Source organism: Anolis sagrei, chromosome 1 (assembly GCF_037176765.1).
Source record: "Anolis sagrei isolate rAnoSag1 chromosome 1, rAnoSag1.mat, whole genome shotgun sequence".
In the NCBI taxonomy this organism is placed as follows: Eukaryota; Metazoa; Chordata; class Lepidosauria; order Squamata; family Dactyloidae; genus Anolis; species Anolis sagrei.
In genome coordinates, this window is record NC_090021.1 from 217,986,052 (window position 1) to 218,007,864 (window position 21,813).

General features: G+C 38.7%; 2 long non-coding RNA genes across 2 annotated transcripts; one reads left to right on the top strand and one right to left on the bottom strand.

Moving 5' to 3' along the window:
• Positions 1 to 749: 749 nt before the first annotated feature.
• Positions 750 to 3,603, bottom strand: LOC137095946 (uncharacterized). The gene is made up of 2 exons (XR_010909093.1): positions 3,510 to 3,603; positions 750 to 1,534 (listed from the first exon to the last, which is right to left on the bottom strand). It is a non-coding gene; the product is annotated as an uncharacterized lncRNA (long non-coding RNA).
• LOC132761932 (uncharacterized) lies at positions 3,447 to 21,782 on the top strand. Its single transcript, XR_009630023.2, has 3 exons — positions 3,447 to 3,609; positions 14,220 to 14,300; positions 21,715 to 21,782. It is a non-coding gene; the product is annotated as an uncharacterized lncRNA (long non-coding RNA).
• Positions 21,783 to 21,813: the final 31 nt, after the last annotated feature.

Genomic DNA, 21,813 nt, shown 5'->3' on the forward strand with positions numbered 1-21,813 from the left:
TATTCATGTGCCTGCATGTGTGCACATTCTTCCATGCACGCACCCAGTCTCATACTATGTATAATTTATTGCTCAGTAAGGGCTATACTTTTGGTTATTATAAGGTACATCTAAGTAATCTTTGAAAAGAGCTTATTTTACAATTTAGTGTTTGATATTTTGAAGAGCACGGCATTTACGCCTTGTGAACTTTTCTGTCCCTCTCACGCACATGGTGACAACCACATAGATACTGATAGCACACACCCCTTGATTGAACGTGATATGTACTTATGCATGTGTTTATTTGAGGTATTTGAATCTATTTTCTGTACCAAGAAATCAGGGCTCCAAATAAATAAATAAATAAATAAATAAGAATAGTAGTCAATATTCTTCCCTAAACACTCAGAGTAGCATATTTTATTTGCAACACCCTATTGGTAGTGCCATGTGACGATGGCAATCTGTGCTCCTTATAAAGCTCACCAAACTGACTACAGAGTCAATCTTTTGATAGAAGCATTATTACAACTGCTCTTCCATCTGTGATCCTATGTGTGTGTTTCTAGATGGTATCAGCTGTTGTTTGAATGAAGGAGCCAAGCTGTCTGAATAAGTTACAAATGGGAAAGTCCATGCATTTGAAAGAAATATTTTCTTTCAGGCTGTAACCTTGTATACCAAAGCGTCAGTGCAGAGTAAATATTTACAGTCAAGTTTCAACCTGTCCTAAAAATCTGCTTCTTGGTAGATGCTTTTTTTTAAAAAAAATAATAATACAGAACACTTTACACATCAGGGTGCAACTTTCTTCAGATAAATGTTGCTAATTATAGGTTTCTGGCAGCATTATCAAGTATATTCTTGAAATTTATTTTTAAGTGTACTGTTATAGGTTGGGCTTTTTCCTTCTTCCCTGTAACCTAGTACTTTTGAACCCTCTGCTTTGTGTATGACTTCAAGCTGTTTAACAGGCAACATGTGTATATGTGTGTGTTTCCAAGTGACTTTGTCATGCTTCATTTAGGATTCATTGGACTGCAGGTGTCAGACAAAGACAGCCTTCTACCAGCCCTGCTCAGAACCAGGTGGGCGAAAGGCAAAAGCATGACAATATGGGGGTCCCAACTTTGAAAGATTGATGCTACTTGAATATCTTTCTTCCTCCTGGAAAAGCTTAAGGCACAAGATGGACAACAGACAGATGGGTGGGGCACTTTGATGAACATCCTCAAAAATTTCCAATCGACACAAGCAAAGTCAACCAAGTTTGCTTGGACAGAAATGCACTTCCTTCAGCACCCTTTCACACAGAGGATAACCTTCATAAATCATGCAGCGACAGCTCTTACAATGGTCCGATCTTGCCAACAAGTAGACTTGTCAAAGCCCCTGCGTTTTTGTGGTCTGTTTTTCTCCTGTCCTTCACCATCTGCAGTTCATCTTATCATCTGAAGAAATATTTGAGTTTCTCCACCGTCTTCATCCCGACCCCCACCCCTCCACTTCTGGAACTTCTTCTCTTCTCCTTCTTGATTTGTTTGAACACCATCTGCTATATATAACAAGTGGGAAAGTTGTAAAAAAAACATGCTTGCAGTGAGAAAACATCAATAACTTTATGCATGAGCTTTGGGGTGGGATTGAAACAAGTTGAGGAGTTACTTTTTGTTTTCCAAGGTACCCTTTCAATGGACTATACAACTTCTATCTTGCATTTTGTGGCTTGTTTTTAAAGCTGCCTTTCTAAGCAAGTTCAACATCTGGTTTACAAAGTATAATAAAAGAAATCTTATGCAAGGGGAAAAAGCTGAGAGAGTCTCAAATGTATTTTAATGAGTTTAAGCAATTCAAAGTATTTAATAGCATTCCTCCACTTTGTGACAGATTTTCATTCATTCACTAAGTCTATGTCTGCATATTACCTATAACAAATGAAAGAAAAACATTTTTCTCTCTAAATGTTTAGAAGCAGCTACAAAGCACTTATTAAAAGGCAAAGTCTTTCAAGAAGTAGGCCTTTTGAGACTGAATGTATGTCATGGCATAAAATTACCACAGGGTGGTGGAGCAGTGCAGTTCCTCATGTACACTAGGGTAAACTTTCAAAGGCAAAAAGGAGGGGTAGGGAGAAGATAAAATAAACTATCCTGGAAGAATAATTTGTAAGTCACTTTGCCTGAGATTTAGCCTAAAGAGAGGTGTCAAAAATTCAGGTTAGCTCATGGAAAATCCAAATGGCTAAACATTTGACCCATAGCTAATCCCTCTCCCAGTTTTACAGCCCCATCATCTCATTCAATATAACTTGGCATACAAAATTGCTCAAGTTCCATGGAGTGGCACGTAGTTTGTCAGAAATTAATTTTAAGTCAGGTGTAAGGATAGAGAACATGCTCTAGTCAGGAGGCAATGGGTGCACCAAAGTGCAGCCGTGGTTTGCTGGGTGGGGGGGTTATGAGGGTTGGAGAACCGAGCCCACAAAGGCTGGCTCACGGCTCTCCTTTGTCTAGGACTGTACAGACAGGCTCTTTTTCAGGAAGCAAGCAACAATTGTATCATGTTTAATGTACTTCGAGAAATCTATAAACCTTATGCCGAAACATTTAATAGCAATTGTCTAGATCTGTCAGAGATACATTCCAAAGTTCTAAGTGGTATATTAGGGATACATTTTCCAGTCTTTTGATTAGGACTTTGCTCTTTGTAAATACATAATGGACATAGGATAAGAGTTATGGTGTATATTGAGAAAAAAGATTACTAATCAACCTCTATCCTCTTCTGAAGAGCTGATAAGGATCAACAATAATGAATGTTAAAAACTGGACATTATCAATAATTTTATTTTCATAGTGGCATTGAGGAGTCTGTTAAGAAGGTGACCAATTTGTGTTACATAACATAATGTAAAGCCGCCTTCAGTTATAAATAAAAACATTCTCCTTCTGCTCACAACTCCAAGAACATGTAAAAATAAGAGGAAAGGAAAGGAAACCCAACAAACCATCACCCTGATGTAGGGCAAGAAATATTTCGCTCTGAAGAAAGTATCTCGTCAGTCATCATCTACAGAAAAATCTGGAAGGAAGATACAAACTTTATTAGGCTCTCCAAAATTTCTAAAATGGCCTAGGAATTTGGGGGGCATTTCTTTCCCTGAAGGCACACACACACACATTTCCATTACTCCTAGAGTCTTTTTTCTTGGACATCTCACATTTGTGTCGTACCATTTCTCTTTATGGTATGATTTGTTAGTGCATTTTTATGTATAGGGTGTCTGCATCTGGGAAGGTGTACAACTGCGCCTCTTTGACAGGTCCAGATGTTGTGAAGATAAAATACCTCCTGTGTGAGGGACTGGCTGGAATTGGGGTCTGTGCGAGGTATCCTTCTTCCAGTTTCAAAAAGCATCTGTCTTAAAATAATCCCGACATCTTACTTTTCCGTTTACTCTTCTGCCAGATCTTTTTTCAGTTGATCTTTTAGAGCCACTGCTAAGGCCATTTCCAATGATTACTTACATGTTTCCATTCTTCATTGAGATGCTTTAATGAAAGAAAGTCTGAAGCAGCGTGATACACTTGTATCTTATTTGTCAAATTGGTGACACTACAAGAAAAGGTATGTTCAAACAATATTTGAATGTAAATTGGGAGGAGAAAAACAATACAATGAGAGAATTTGCAAATGAGCTGCAGGAGAAAAAGAAAGGATCACTACTTGAATGTCATCCTTCATAACTCATAGCACAGTTAACCTCTTAAATATATTAATGAGAGTTGACCCTTATTAGTTTTCTCTCAGCAGTACATGCCCTTGAGTTTCCTTAGGTGGAGTGAATGCTTTGGGGGCACACTTTAGACCACCATTATTTCTTCTCATGATATATGATATATTAATGTTATTCTTGGTACATTCTCCTTCCACATTGTAGAGTAGGAAAGCTGTAAATCAGCCTATAACTGATGATTTTTAGATTGCCGGACTTGTTTCTGAGTCCAGCAAGGGATTGTGGCACACAGCGTCCTTGAAGGTAACTTCTTTAATTTTTAAGAGAGGCCAAGAGCATATAGTGAAGAGCAATGCACTGGAGGCCAAATATGGATTTAATCTTTTTTTTAAAAAAAAATAGTCCAAAATAACTCCACATGTCCTAAAATCTTCCATTTCTAAATCTCAGTTACAATTACAAATTGTAATACAAATATCAATAAGAAAAAATAGAGCAAGTTAAGAGAATTAAAGAACCTGCATTAGTCCATATGCATGTATATGTACAAATAATGACCACTAGAAAATAGTCAAGCAGTATTATGTATATTTTATTTTGAGGCATGTATCTTCATAGCACTGCCTCAGAATGCTGTGGTTATCCCTTTCTCGTGATCCAAGATACAGTATCAGTTTATTTAAGGCAAATGAGAAAAGTAAATGATGTATACTGATGAATTACGGATAAACATAGACTATCTGCAGAATCCATCACAGGTAACTTTTTCTAAAAATGCCGATATGTTTTCACACATTATTTCAAGTAAATGAAAACCGTTTACCTTTCGCATGCTAGAGAAGATTTACAGATACGTCTCTCGTCTGTTTTGCAGATGTGCCTTGGTGAACTGAACAGTAATACAGACTGTCATCAGGGTTGTCTTCAGATCTTTGAAACCATTTTTGCATTGCACAGTACATATTTTATTGGATGTTTGCTTGATCTGGATAGATAGCTGGTATTTGTGTGTGGGCGCAGATGTGTGCACATACTGTGATAAACTCTTACAGCGAAAGTGACTTTTAAAATGCTGTACCGACACACACTCTGATATATCCTAAACAGTTAAGGAGAAGAAAGGGGGAAGAGATGCAGATTAACACTTCCTCTGCTTTTTGAAGTCACTCAGGCATTTATTCTGCAGGAGAAACAAGACAAAAGTAACATTTTGAGCTGCATTCATTCACGCAATTATGTAACATCATTTTAGCTCACTTTCCTCCCATTTCTTGTGTTTTGTTTTTGTCCAGAATTTATGTGACTACATTGATTGAGGCAGATATTTCTTTCTTTGATATTCTTCAACAAAAGATTTGAGTGAGTCACTTTTAAAAGAATAGGCTATGGAGAGGGGCATGTGTTCCCTTCCTAAAAGATATAGAAAAAGAAAAACTTTTTTTTTCATTTTTACTTTATTCTTGCCAAGAGCAGATCATGCGTACATCTCATTGTTTTTCTTTCATGAGCCTATTGCATTTTTAATTATTCAATTACATTGATACTCCAATGGAGTGACTTAAATATTCCTGGGGTTTATTTACCCTTGAACAGTGTTAGATTCCACAAAATGTAACTTCGAATCTTGAATGCACTTAAAAGGTTTCTTGACGGGGACTTTTGTAACTGTAGTCCAAAATGTATTCCTTTGTAGTATGTGTACCCACTTCAGTCAATGGATTTTTTTTCTTCTTCAAATTAATATAAGTTTTTTTTTAAAAAAAAAAAAAAAAGGAAGGAAGGAAGAGGAAAGGGAGAGATGGACATTTACTACTTAGTATCATTTATTGGGAATCCCACATCAGAACAACATATTTTATGTGTGGCCAAGATCCAAAAATAACATATAAAATAGCTCTGCTTTTTAGCAAAGCAATATGTCTGAGAACCACATATTTGGGGCTGATTGGGGTAAATCGTACGGGTGAGATGGAAACATGATGTATATACTCAGTTTTATCATATCTATTTACTGTATTGTTATATGTATTTTACTTAACTTACTATATAAAGTGTCATTAAGTTTTATCAAGCCTTTTTGTTGGGTTTGGTATTGTGATATGACCTAAGGGCTAATCAATAAAATTTCCAACTACTACTACTTAGTATCAGGAGGTGCATAGCTTGATTATTTAAGAATAGAGCTTTATTTAATATTCTAAATAAGAATTTAATCCTAACTGTAATATCTAATAATGTAAGATGTAATAATGTAAGATTATTTCCTCTTAATATGATTTCATTGCAATGTTCTTAAATCTGACTGACTTTACAAATTCTAAAATATACTGATATGCATATGAAATCCATAATACCTTTCTGCAAACCATGATTATTAAAAATAAAATCAACAATTTAAAATAATCTTGACTTTATAATCAAACTCAAAGATATTTCAGTGAAATTCAATTAAATATTCAAAGATATGGCATTGCCACATTCCAAATAATGCTTTTGAAAATCTTTGCAGAAATATCAAACAACATAAGAACTTCCTTTTGATTATTCCATAACTGTTTGATTATTGCATTTTATAAATTGATGAAATCATATTTTTTTGCAAACACGTGGAGTTTCTCTTTAGTTTTATCAAGCTTTGAAAAGTCATGGCAAAACCAAAAGCAGCATACAAGTAAAACAACCGAACATTTGGTTGTAATGAGTCAAGTTAATTATAGGCCATTTAACATTATTTTCTTCATCAAAGGAGGCACCATTGCATCCTCATTTATATACATATCATCCATTTTCAGAACGGATGCTCGGGCATGTTATATTTTGTTGAATAATCCCCTCATGACATCAATTAATTAGTTCTTCTACTAAATACATAGTAGAATTTTGATTCTGATCTCTTTCTCAGCAAAGTAGCTCACACCCCAGTTTGAAACCCTTGGGTGGAAATACGTCCTTTTGAATTAAATTGGATGGAATGTACTGCTAAGTAAGTAAGTAATCCATTTTGTACTGGAGTGTAAGAAATATATGTGTATAGACTACAATTTTGTGAATTAGTTTCAAGGGCTGGGCTGTACAGGTCTCGAGTCACTTCACTTTTGCCTTAATTATTGGTTACAAATACTGTGGCATATTTTCATCCTTGTAGAAGAGACAATTGTCAGGTTCAGAGAAAACTAGGGGAGGGGCGAAATTTCTGTGACATTCATGCTTCATTGAGGGGTTATTATAACCATCAACTCAGTAGCCACTAATTTCTCATCTTTGGATGCATGAATTTCCAAATATTCCTACATACAGTAATGGGCTTTTAAATGAGGATGTGGGAGAGGGTGGCATATTCTGAAGACAATAGATTGCAATCAGATTTTGTTTCACTTAGAATATATTTGATATAAATGGAAGAAATTATGATGGCTCTTTTCTATCTAATTCTGGATCCATCCCAGTCATGACTATTTCTACCATAATTAAGATGTGAACATGAGTGATATAAGCAACTAGCTGAAGATCAAACAGGAACCAGGTGATGGAATACAGACTGATGTGAGCTCAGTTTTGCACTAGTGTTTTCTGTAGCAAATACTGTTAAGTGCAAAGGAGACAACAGTATATTGGGTTGCTGTGAGTTTTCTGGGCTGTATGGCCATATTCCAGAAGCATTCTCTCCTGATGTTTCACCCATATCTATGGCAGGCAGTCTCAGAAATTGTGAGGTTTGTTGGAAACACAGCAAGTGGGGCTTATATATCTGTGGAATGTCCTGGGTGGGAGAAAGAACTCTTGTCTGTTTGAGACATGGGTGAAACATCAGGAGAGAATGCTTCTGGAACATGGCCATACAGCCTGGAAAACTCACAGCAATTCAGTGATTCCGGTCATGAAAGCCTTCAACAACACATTAAACAGTATATTATTTGCTACAGTGATCCACAGTGTGATGCATGTCCTCCAGTACTTGGAAACAATTGTGTATGTGTTTTGTAGTTGTCAAGTGTTCTTTCCAGGTAATGGGAATCACTCTCAAAACCTATTTTCTTATCAGATCTATAATTATCCACTCTCCTTTAATGTTAAATGGAATCAAACCCAAGCAGATACTCTGTGCACTTAACACATTTCTGAAAGATGCTAAGCTGTACATGTACTATCTGCAAACTACTTTCCAATGTCCTCTGAGGTTTAAGAGCAGCATAGGGAGATGGTTGGTAGGCATGCATCCCATTTTACATGGGTTATTTCTTCCTCAGTTCCTCTTACGTGTCTAATTCTGAAATTTTACATTGAACTCAATAGCTACAAACTTCTGCGGAGTTAACTGATGTTCAGGAATCTTTTGGGGAATGGAAAATTGTACATTCTGAATCTCCCAAGATGGGGGAGTCAAAGGTTTCTTTCCAAGTTCATCTTATTGGGAGAGGGGAGAATTATGATGAACTCAAGTAATAGTATAGTACTTGCATTGTATTTAATTGTATGTCTCTCACATAATGTCCAGTTCACATAACACACAGTCTCCTGAATCAGACTCCCAAAGTCAGGCTAGGGGCGGGAGGAGGACTGGCGCTTCGTATTTGCCTTCTTAGGCAGTTTCGATTACAAAATAGTATTATGTATGGTGCTCACTGGTTTGCCGCATAAACCAGATTGATATTAATCCTTCAGTCTGGAAGGGGAGCAGAGAGAAGAATTGCCTTTTTCTATTTCCTTGTATCCAAACTTTTACTGGCAAGAACCCAGTTCGCATACAGCTGAATTCTCCTGGGGGACAAATTCACAATTGCTTCTAGCACAGCATGTCCAATACACCCTTTTAGTCTCAGATTAGTGAATTAAAGCAATGAAAATGAATTTCACATCCCAAATCTCCCCAAATCCTGAAGACATGCCACACTGTGGGATCACACAAAGTATGGCAAGAGCAACTTGCCAGCCCTGTGACAATGTGAGAGCGCTTTGGCAGTGCTTAGGTGTTCATAGTCAATAGTGTGGGAGATGAGCGGGGAGGGGAAGGAGGGGGCCCTTGGAGGAAGAGAACTTGGATGGGAGAGGCATTCTCAGGGACAGGAATGCAATTGCCATCCACTCAGCTTGCTCCCAGTCCACCTGCAAGCAAAAGGGGATTTCTATGCTCGGAAACCAGATTTTGCTCATAATTTATAAACAGTCAAAAATAAGAGAAGGGGCTTTTTACCTCCTCCGAGCAGTGTTCACTCTTGTCCAAATGTATTATCTGTAAAAACCTGTTCCTTAGGCTTAGACTTGCCCAAATACTCTTACAGTGGTCATATTTAGTTATTTAATAGAACCAGTGGGAAAAGAGAAGCATATATGCCATGATGGCACAGAGGCATTTTTTTGTAGCATTTTCTTTTCTTTCTAGCTGTTTGAGCTAATATTGTATCATATTGTTGATCATACAGGGGTAGGAATTTTATTTCAGTTACAGTATCTATTGATGAGAAATTATAACAATCTGCTATTTTTTTCACATTCAAAGAATTTGAGATTTAACGTATCTAAATGTGAGAAAAAATCTGAAACGGATAAAATCAGCTATCCAAGCTCAGGGCTTTGCTTGCTTAATCCTTGAAAATTCTGTCTTTGAATCCTAGGATATTTGAACTGGGAATATTTGAGCTGTGTCCAGTACAAAGCAAAAGAAGCTGATTTTGTTTTTGAAGATAAGGTTCACAAAAGTCTTTATATCTGAATCTTATGGCGTGATCATTCTGGGTGCCAGAAGAAGCAAAATGAACAAATTTCCCCTCTCCTCAAATGCCCATACAGTTTAAAGTTGGGTGGAATTACACAGGACTGTTTTAGAGCTAGTTAGACCACTGCTCCATCTGGCTCAATATTGCCTATATAGAAAGAAAGAGTCTTTCCCAGATGCGCAAACATGCAAACTGAACCTAGCGTATTTCCTATTGTTATTCTACCATGGATGGAACGATTCTGGACAGTGTTTCCACTGGTTGAAGGACAGGAGAAGGAAGCAACTGATTCCTCCTTATTCATGAAGCTTAGAGTGTTCTGGAAAAGACTCCAATCTTCTTGAGAAAGTTGAGGGTGATGGGCTACAGGGCTTTTCAGGAGAACAGAAACATGTGTACCAAATTAATAAAAATCACCCGGCATTTATCCTACAGGAGTATCCAAGTAAGGAAGGTTCCCACAGTCATAAGAACATGAGATCTAACTCTGTAGGTGGCAGTCCTAGCGCCAGAACACTTGTTTCCAGAAACACCCTGGGCATTCACGTGCATAGAACAGTCTTGGTTCACAGACTCAGAGGTGCTTCAGGACTTCTTCTTTGCAACCCCTAAAAAAAGATGCGAGCATTTGCAAAATGGGCTGAGGTCAATGTTTACCCCTGCTACCCTCTCCAGTGGGTTGCACCTCTGCATTTTCAAGTCTGCTTACTCATTTGTTTCTGTCACACAACATAGTTCAAACCTGCTGATACCACATTGATATAATTGCCATAGAATACCCAATAGAATCCTGGACTTTGTAGAGTTCCTGTTTTTGTTTGTTTTATTTTATTTTGTTTGTTTTGTTTAAAAGATTTACCATTATTTGCCAGAAAGTTCTGGGGTCCCTCAAACTATAAATCCCAGGATTCCATGTAATGCAGACCCAAGGCAGCTTACATACAGAATACAAACATTAAAATCCTTCAATCAGGAGAACAAAATAGATAAAACTATGATAAAACAACAATCAATAAAATAATAATGTAGGTGCAACAGTTAAAGGAGTAATAAAGTGCTACAAATAGGTAGTGTTAAAGGTACAATAGTGTTACACCCTGGCTATGGTTGTGCAAGACCCACTGAGCTAACATTTTAGTAAGCCCTAGCCGTCTCCTGCCACATGTTGCTGTGGCCCAGTCTGGTGATCTGGAAAATAAAGTAATGAGGAAGTGTTGGTTTCTAATATATGTAATTTCTTTATGCTTGTGGGTAAACAGTATTTAATTACATTTTCTTGCCTTGGTGAAGGGAGTTGGACTGGATGGCCTTAAGTGTTTTCTATTGGTCATAGGGGATCTGTATGGGAAGTTTGCCCCAATTTTTCATTCATGGGTTTCAGAATGCTCTTTGATTGTAGGTGAACTATAAATCCCAGTAACTACAATTCCCAAATGTCAATGTCTATTTCCCCAAGCTCCATCTGTGTTCCTAGTTGGGCATATGGAATATTCATGCCATGTTTGATCCAGATCCATCATTGCTTGAGTCCACAGTGCTCTCTGGATGTAGGTGTACTAACTCCCAAACTCAATGTCAATGCCCACCAAACCCTTCTAGTATTTTCTGTTGGTCATAGGAGTCCTGTGTGCCACGTTTGGTTCAATTCCATCTTTGGTGGAGTTCAGAATGCTCTTTGATTGTAGGTTAACTATAAATCCCAGCAACTACAACTCCCAAATGACAAACTCAATTTTTTAGTGATGGTCACTCCTTGGGTTAGTGGGTGTTTAGTGGCCAAATTTGGCGGCAATTCGTCCAGTAATTTTTGAGTTATGTTAATCTCACAAACGAATATTACATTTTTATTTATATAGATTGGCAGCATCACTGAAAGGAACTATGGACCTCATCATATGGAGGTCCCTGATCCGGCAATAGCAAGGGGATTTACAATGGCTCGTGATGAATCCGGTGAGGGGGATATGGGGAACCCAGCTCCCTGTGACACCTCATCCCATGGGGGGAAGCATTATCACCCTGATTTCCCTGTTCTTTCCTATGCAACATGGGAATCCTCCTGTGTTGTTGGTGCAACCTCTTATGATGCTTTGAGTTCACCTGAGGCATGGAACCTCACTGATAGTAGATTGATATCATGTGATGGAAGTCAGTGTGCTCTGTGCCTCAAGTGAAGTCGAAGTGTCACAGGATGGGCAATTTTGCCCATCTGATGAAGCAGTAAGTTAAAAGCACGGTCAGTCTTAGAAAGTAAAATATATGTAACAGAGAATGTTAGCATTTCTCAGATACATGAATTAGGAATGTATAAAGACAATACTATCCAGGCTACTCCACGTTCAGGATAGACAATATTTGAAATCACAGCAAGTAACTACCACACAGGAATTTTTTTAAAAAACTGAATGATATATGCACATGAGGGTTTCTCAATGGATCATCTCCCAAAAGTCCCAATTTGATGGGGACAGTATCATGTAATGGTTTATCATCCCACTTTTTCAGCTGTTTTTAAAATGTTTTTCTCCCCTCCTCCTGCTTTTCCCCTTTATCTTTCACTTAATTCAGTTGCTAATAATAATAATAATAATAATAATAATAATAATAATAATTTATTTATACCCCACCACCATCTCCCCAAGGGGACTTGGGGCGGCTTACATGAGGCCAAGCCCAGCAATACAGCAGTGCAAATAAACAACATACAACACAGTAAAATATAAAAAAATAAAATTAAATACAAGAAACAATATAAAAAACACATCAACAATATAAAATCACAATAATTTAAATACAGAAAATAAATCACAGTGGGGAGGGCTCACTGCTACAAACTGTGGCCCCATCTACACTGCCACATAATTCAGTTTCTGAATCCATATTATCTGCTTTGCACTGGCTGTGTAGACTCATATTATCCAGTTCAAATCTGGGTTTAGAAATTGGATTATTTGGCAGTGTAGATCCAGCCCGAGTTCAAAGTTCACAAGTCGCTTGTACACAATTCAGCAGGTGGGAGATGAGAGGAGGAGATTCTTGCTCTTCCCAATAGGTTCAGGCAAAAGCAAACTGCAGTTGCCACTCCTAGCTTGCATGCTCTCCCTCCTTAATAACATTCTCTGACCACATTCTGATGTTACTTGTCCAGGTTGTCATCTGTGAAATGTTGGAAGTTATGTCTTTGGGGCTGCAGATCAGAGGCAAACAAGGTTGAATGCTCCTCTCTACACTGCAGTCAGGAGGAAGCATCAATGGGACATTCGCCTCCCAAGAATTTGTGGGAGGAGGGAATTAAAGCTCTTCTTCTTGTGTTCTCACTTCCCATTGAATCAAAAAAGCTGAAACCTTACATGTTAAGATCTCATCAGGAAAAAGTAAGGAATTTGTCTAAAGACAGTTGCATAAAAGCTATGAATGTTTAAATTTAATTACATAATTCATGGAGCATGTTAGTTTCCAGCTTTTCCTTAACCCTTGGAGCTTATCTGAATATATTTAGTAGATAGATCTTTATTTAGTTTTCAAACCACAAGTTACATCTTGCCCTGCAAAACAGCCAACTATATTTGAATATCACCGAAAGATAGGATTGAGGTACATTAAATAAACGATGGGAAATATACTATGCATTTGATTCTTTCTGCTTTTTTTAAAAAAAAACTCACCTTGTCTAAAATCTTCCTGATCTTGTCCCTGCAAAAACTACAACCAAGCTACATATGTGATTAATTGCTTGAATCAAATTAATATGCATATTTTAGAAAAGGTAAAGAGCTGCCACGGCAGAGGAGAAAGTAGCTAGGAGGCCTCAGGGAGAAAGGAGGAAGAGTTTCACCCTTCTCCGTGAATGTGGTTCTAATGCTCCCCCTCCTGCATTTGGAAGTAACTTGTTGCTTTTGATGTTGCTGATTTTTTAAAAGCAATTAATAACATTTATGCTCATTATTCATTCTCTGGGACTGGGACAAGTGTTGCCTCTTAGCTTAATTATATATGAGGTGGCCCCAGGGGGTTAAGCTATTCTTTAACATTGAAAACAAGGGTCCCATAACATGGAGCCGCACTTCACTCTTCACCTAGCTTTCCCTTGAAAAAGATTATCAAGTGGGATAAAGAAATGCAGGAATCCTTTCACACGATATAGTTACAGTTCCAAAATCCACCTTGGTGTTTGAATCTAACATGTTTTATATGCAGCATTGTATGAAAACCTGGGATCTGTAGTTTGGTGAGGTACAAGAGCTCTTTAATTACGGTACCTCTCCCCAATCTGCTGATCTCGAATCTATAGGATTCAAGAAGTTGAAGTGGAATCATAGCTATATTAAACCAACTGTCAGTTAACTGGCAGCCAAAAGGATTGTTAGATGCCAGATAAATGCAGTTTCTAGTTGCTTGAGAAATAAACATTAAAAATAGGCCGAACTAATGCTATACTCCATACTATACCAAACCATGAACTGTGTATTTACTTGATAATAATGTTGAAATGCAGGAATTAAAAACAAATAAAAACAAATTTAACTTACACTTACATTTCCACTAAAATGATTTTATTTTACTGGGATGACGTGTGGTTTCCAGGCTGTATGGCCGTGTTCTAGCAGCATTTTCTCCTGACATTTCTCCTGTATCTGTGGCTTACATCTTCAGAGGATTGATGCCAACCACACATGCAGGTTTTTCTGGATCACACAATAGCCAGTTAATGAAACACTGTTGTTGTTTTTTCATGGATTGGATGTTTTCCACCTAGATGCCTTATCCTTCTGATTTCTCTCTCAAAGCAGGCTTCTCCCAGTGGAATAAAATGAATATATGTGGTGCTACAGTGACTGACACAGTCAGGAATTTTGCTGGTTTGTCAGGTATTATGCTTTACACTTAATGCTGTGCATGCAACTTATTCTAGCATTAGGTTCTATTTAAAAAGAAAGAAAAGGAAATAAGAATGGAATATCCTTTTCTATTATATTGTTTTCTTTTCTCCACTTTCTCCAAAACTCCAGAGAATAATCTACTTACTTGGAAATCAACCCTTTTGCAATTAATATAATCAACTTCCAAGCAAAGAATGGTTTTGGTTTTGAAGTATAATACAGTATAATTAAATGTGTAGGCAGAAGTCCTGGTGATATTGCTCATTTTTAGTGAGTTGGTACAAAATGCAGCTGCTCGGCTTCTTGCGGGAATTCCGATGAGATGCCACATAACACCAATCTTACTACAGCTGCATTGGTTACCAATTGAGCACCGGATCACTTTCAAAGTGATGGTACTAACCTTTAAGGCCTTGCATGGTCTGGGGCCGATGTATCTGAGGGACCGCATCACCCCCTACCAACCCCAGAGATCCCTCCATTCTGAGGACCAAGATCTCTTGGAAGTCCCCAGTGTCAAGACCTTGCGGCTAACAGCAACCAGACGCAAAGCCTTCACAGCAGTGGCACCATCACTCTGGAATACTCTGCCACCTGAAGTCCGTGCCTTGCGGGACTTACCAGCTTTCCGCAGGGCATGTAAGACATACCTGTTTCGACAGGCTTTTAATGTTTGATAGTGTTGTTTTTAAATTGTTTTAAATTGCTTTTAAATTTTGTTAGATTTTAGCTAGTCTTGTAAGCCGCTCTGAGCCCCAGGGGAGTGGCGGCATATAAGTTTAAATAATAAATAAATAAATAAATAAATAAATGATTGAACTATCCCATGCCTGCTCCACAACCACAACCACAGGGAGAAAACTCCACTTAATAGTCCATTAACTCAGCTAGGTAAAAGTTCAGTGAAAAGGACTCTTACAGCAAATATTTTGTTCTGCCTATCCCAGGGGTTAGTTTGTACATAGTCAGCAGATTCAACTGGTAGTGGTTTGCCTGGATTGTGCAACTCAGACTACAGGTCTGAACATTAGAATGCATCCTCATAAATAGCAGCAGTTCCCTTTATAACAATTCATAGAATCATGGAATCTTAGAGTTGGGAGGCGCCAACAGATTGGCAGCTGAAACACATCTCCATCCTTAAGGCGTCCATGCAGATGGAAGGATAATTGGCTTTGGTCATAAGGCTGAACTGGTCAGCATTTTAGAGACATGAGAGTCTGCTTTGTCAAGATCTGCATATGTATTACCCATGACTTTTTTATCATAATTTAAGCTAAGAGGAAGGCTCTCAAGAAGAGAAGCATTGCTTTTTCATGAAAAGAATTAACATTGTATTGTTGGGGGCTTTCATGGCCAGAATCACTGGGTTGTTGTGAGTTTTCAGGCTGTATGGCCATGTTTCAGAAGCATTCTCTCCTGACATTTTGCCTGCATCTATGGCAGGCATCCTCAGAGGTCACAAGAACCCAGGAATTGACTTTGTTGCTGTCACTATAGTCAACACATTTGCTGGGGTTAAAGGACAAATGACTCAGTGAAAAAATGAAAACTGATTTTAAAAAAAACATTTTTTACTTTATCTCTGTAGGAATCTCTAGCTTCTGCAGTATGACTTTATGGTCAACTTCTGGCTGAGGTTGCCCATAGATGTGCACTCAAAGGCTCAGAGATTCCTAGAGAGGTGTTCTACTAGGAATCGTTATGTCCTCCATGTCACAGTATGGAAACTGACCACTAGAAAACCTAGAGATTCTAGAAAGAACATTTTAATCAAAATGGTAAATAATCAAATTTGCAAAAGTCAAACCTACAACTGTATGTGCCTTCAAGTCAGCAATATCAGTCCCATCATGGGAGCTAGGGTTAGCAAGATTTCTTCAGAGTGGGTTTGTTCTTGCCTTCCTGTCAGGTTGTGAGTTACTCAATCTGAGTAATGCATTTGAAGATGCAAGCCTATATCAATAGATTTGGGCAGGGTGGCCCTTGCAGTAGAATTACAATGCTTTGGTTTCACTTCTGAGTCTTTTGGCATTTATTTGAACTGAACTTTTCTAATGCAGAAATCTATCAGATGTACTGTTACTTTTCATTAAAGCCAAAGAGGAGTCATTAAAGAGCAGCAATGTGTTTGACCTGGAGTTGTTTCAAATTAATAACAGGAGAAGCAAAAGGCTTTGTTATCTGATTGTTTAGTCATACAGTGTGACAAGCAGATGTTTTCAGGTGCTTCTGCAGTTAGGAAAGGAGAACCATCTACTGTCAGACAAACATCAATTCCAACACTCTTGAACTTCTTTACTGGCTGTTAAGGTGGGTGGCAAAGCCATGTTAAGATCTGGATCCTAATTTTGCAACACTTTCTATCAAACTTCCAACAGGTTACCAGAGGACAAATTAGCAATTGCTTTGAGGTACATGGCTTCAGGATGAGTCAGTCAGGCCTTGATTCTTGAACACAGACTTTGACATAACTGTTAGCAGCAGAAATAATGAGGGAATGTGCAAGTCATCACTGGTGTGTTGACTCTTGTGGAGTTCAAGATCTGCAACAGAGAGATTTCTTCCATAAATAGAAGGGAAGAAGGGAGGAAAGGAGGGAGAGATGCAGTAGTTCCAGTGTTTAGATTGCAAGGACATAGAGGCATGGATCTCTTTCATTTGGTGACGAGCCTCAACCAGGGCCAACCCAAGACACTTTGCTGCCTAAAATAAAGGATGGTGTCCTATCATGCATGTAGGCCAGCTGACAGTCCAGTCTTACTTTGACACAGTACAACTGAGACAGCTAGTTTAGAAAGTATTGACTAAATTATAGAGCAAAAAGGAACAGCTACGGAGTTCCAGAAGAACAAATAGAGGCTGCTTCCACTGATTCTCCAACAACAGTTACTGACTGGGGACATCACACTATTTGTCTTAATAGAAGGACAAGGCTTGGAACTTCCCTCTCTATTGATTTTCAAAAATTGTCTGGAACTGTGGTTTGCCTGAAACTGGGGAGAGTCATGAAATTAATGGATTACGTTTAGGTTTCATAACCATATGACCTTATCAGAAATCATGTCCCCACCCCCAGTAACATTATTGCATGGAGAGGAAGGCTACGGGGCAACTTGAGTCATCCCATGAGCCACACACCACCACCCTCCTTCTCGTGTAATGGGAATGGAAGGGTAGAGCAATCACTATGGGGTCACAGCCTGCATCATCTGATGGGCAGTACGAGAGGCCACAAAATAAGGTTAAAGTGCAGAGCCCAGCATTATTTTCCCTATCTCCCCCCCCCCCCAGGTCTGATGAGGTCCCTGATGTTACCATAATATAGCACAGTGATGAACACCAGTAGGCATCCAAATGTTGCTGAACTGCTACTTTCCTTATTCCTGACAGCCAATAGAGAGGAACGCTAGGAACTGCAGCACAGAAACATCTGAAAGGCTATAGCTGCCCACCTCTAAAATAATTCATTTGACATCAGTAAGACTTATAATTTGTGAACTGTTGCATTAGGTTTTTATTCCAAGGTAATTGGAAGAAAATACTCTAAGGGCACTAGATCCTGTCTGATCTTGGATGGTAAGCAGGACCAGCCCTGGCTGGCACTTGGATAAGAGATTGCCACCAAATATTAAATGCTGTAGGCTATATTTCAGAGGAAGGAACTGGCAAAGCCACCTCTGAATATCCCTTGCCTAAGGAAACCCTATGAAAAATTCATAAGACGACAGGTGACTTGAAGACACATACAAATACAACTGTGACTCACATTCTCATATGTCAGCATGATTGCATTGTTACTACACTATAACTGCAATGTGTATATAAAAATGTTTTGCCTTTCATCATCTCTTTGATAGTCTTGTGCTGAAAGGTGATTTTGAAAGTTATTAAATTCATACATATATAATTTATATTTATATCTTCTGAAGGTCTTCCCTGCCAGTCATCACTGGGGCTCCTGTGGGAGTGGAAGAAATGACACAGGGTAACCAATAAACAAAAAGAAAAAAAAACTTACAAGAAACTCAATAAAATCACTAAACCGTAAAACCATGGCTACAAAAAGTAATAACATAACTCACAGCAACATCCAACAAGCTTGTCTGCCAAATCTTCTGGCTCTTCTGGCATATGAGTCATTCTCAAAAAAAAGCTGTCTTCTACTCCCATGTTGATTTCTGGAGCACAACTCTGTGCTACCATGTAAAGCTTTCTTTATCTACCCCACAATGCACATTATCCAGCCTCTGTCCTGTTTATTGTCTTAGCTAAATCTTGTTTTGTCCTCTTGGTAGGACTATACCACTTTTGTGTTCTTTCTCTTAAGGCTGTTCACAGGTGCATGTGTCTATCATTTGATAATATCAGACAGAGACTTCAATGTGGGGATCACAGATTAAACACTACAGGCTTAATTTTTTTCACCTCGATAAAATCTTGAATGTCATATACATGTCAATGGAGTTTAGTTAAGTAATATTTGTGATGACAAACCAAGCTATCTATATTCATATGGGAATTGGCCTTATGTAGCTAGATCTTAACATGTGTTTTTCACGACGTACATCTACATGTAAAGTGCACGGGTTTTGTTCATGGTGTTTCCTTTCATGAGTTTTATATTTCTCAGCTTCATGACTCATTACCCCTAAGCCCCCAGAAGGAAGACACAAAACAAATAAAATGAGTCTCAACTTTATTAAACAGACAGCTGATATAAATAAAGAGCACCAATTCAATCCACCACTTCCTTTGCTATTGAAGCTATTGCCAACAAACCAAAAGTGGGGAAATCATCTGCAAGACAACTCCGACGGACATCTCTTCCCTGGCTCCAATCATTGGATGAGCTGTGGAAGTTGTCTTACTGTCCACAGCTATGAGAAGAGGAGGCTCTTGTTGGTAATGGGGATAAATATATGTGTGTCCTTGTTCCTTCAGGCTGCCTGTCGATTTCTGACAACCCCATGAATTTCTTAGGGTTTTCTTAGGCAAGAAATACTCTGTGGTTGTTTTGTCAGTTCCTTCCTCTGAAATACAGCCTTCAGCAGCTGGTATTGGTTGGTGGTCTTCCATCCAAGTACTATGCTGGGGCCTAAATAAGTCAAATTCAGATGCACACTGTAGGACTGAGCCAAATGTTTTCAGTGTGCTTCTTTGATTTGAAAATACTAACTCTTAATCCTAGTATTTCAGGGATTTTCACTACCATGTACAATCATTGGTTTATCCTCTTCTGCTGTTTTATTAATAAGCATGGTTTGATTGCTTTTGAGAGGGCAATATGACCAGATTATGCTATATATTAGCCAGCTATATACTACGTATTCCACTCTATGTTGTCCAAGCAGACTTGTGCTAATGCAACAGAATTTCGTTTCTCCTTTCTGCAATCCTTCAACCCACTTCAAATATGATCTGGCGTGTTCCATCCTCAACCCTTCAGATTTGGGACATGCAGGAAAATAAAGGAAGGATTTTCCTGCTTCTTGGCAGGAAGTTGGACTGGATGGCCCATGAGGTCTTTTCCAACTCTATGATTCTATGATTCTAATACTCTCTTCCACCAGTTTCCATTGTACTGCAAATGAAAACAGAGACATTTTAATGTATTCCTGTTTGTTGCTGGTGCTTCTAAAGGCAAATGTAGCCCATTTAACTAGCTGCAATGTTTCTTCAACAAGCTCTGGATTTTTTTCATGTCAGGAGCAACTTGAGAAACTGCAAGTCGTACATGGGTGAACATTTTCTTTGAGCTCGTTGTGAATAAGAACGTAATAAAATGTACAAATGCCTTCATATCTGGGAGAGAAAGAATGTGAGATTTGAAAAGGCTGAAGGTGGAAGAAATGCAAACCCACTCATTGGGTCTAATTAAACTGAGATTGGCAGCAGGATTTAAGCCATGGAGTGTTCAACTCATTCAAAATCTGGCCTTCAAGGATGACATCCATCCATCTTGCCCATGTTTGGCCTCTCTTCCTTTTTCCTTCCATTTTCCCCAGCATTATTGTCTTCTCTAAGCCTTCCTGTCTTCTCATTATGTGGCCAATGTACTTCATCTTTGCCTCTAATATCCTTCCCTCCAGTGAGCAGTTGGGCTTTATTTCCTGGAGCATGGACTGGTTTGTTCTTCTTGCAGTCCAAGGCATTTTCAGAATTTTCCTCCAGCACCACAGTTCAAAGGGGCCTATCTTCCATTGCTCAGCCTTCCTTATGGTCCTTATCCTACAGATTTTTTTCTTGTAGCTTGGGATGGTTCTGTATCTGTAAAACATATGTAATCTGAAAAGCTGCAAGCCTAGAAGAGGTCCTAAAAGCCGTGAAGGATTTCTTCCTCAGTTGTAGTCAGACCTTCTCGTGTCACATTGTTCTTGAACACAGTAAAGTAAAGCCCATTTATCCGACTGTAAAGCAGTGAGAGCAGGGTAAATCTATTGGCTGGCATTCAGGGAAATCTAGAAAGTAATTGCTGAGTTTGTGATCAGTTATGGGTTGAAAGGGCATGGCTTAATTGGGTAATATATGCAGCCACATACTCTCCTCTGTTGCTATGAATACTTTGGTCTCCTGTCCTGGAGACTGATTTCTGGGTCTTTGCCTTCTCAAAGAGGCCAAAGCAGCCAGCTTTTGGGCTTACACCCTTTGATTAGCCTTCCAGTGTATGAGCTGGACATTTGAGCAACCATGTTAATCAGGGATTGCTCTTAGAGGCTTTGGTGTTTTGCCCAGGGAAGGATGGGGGCTCGGGTCAAAGGTGACTGATCACTTCAGCCCTCCCCATATCAAATTTGCCCTTCCTCCCCCTCCCTCCCCCCCAAGTTGATTTCATATCAATAAGAAACAGTCCAAAGGTAACAATTTGAAAAAGTTGCCCTTTGTTTATTCCACTTCTGTTCTCTGGTCTTTTTATTTCCCTGATTTGTTAGCAAATGAAGTCCTAATTAGTGGGTTGTTGTAGGTTTTTCAGGCTGTGTGGCCATGTTCTAGAACATGGCCATACAACCTGAAAAACCTACAACAACCCAGTGATTCCGGCCATGAATGCCTTCGACAATACACTTCTAATTATGCTTAATCTAATTAGCTAGATATATAGGATGGTTCCTGGATCAGTTCTTACTAAATGCCTGAAATGATGGAAACAGAAAGGTTGGACTTTCTAAGGGCCACTTTCTAGATATTACATTTACATGCATGGAAATAATAACATCAGAGAATGTGTGGTCATTCCAAAGTTAACAAGCAACTGGGGGGAAAAAGCTTTTTCCCTTACAGGAGCCTAGTCCAAACCCCCTTTAGTTATCTTCTGTCTAGCTAAAAGTTGTTGTTTGCTTGTTTGTTTATTAATAGCATTGATATCAGATGCACTAAACCTTTTCCTTACATTTTACTCTAGGGACGTCATCATAATGGCTGCCAGAATCGCAGTGTATTGTGACAAATCTGGCAGTGCCCAGCAGGGAACAGGGGGAACCCATCGCCCCATACACTGCAT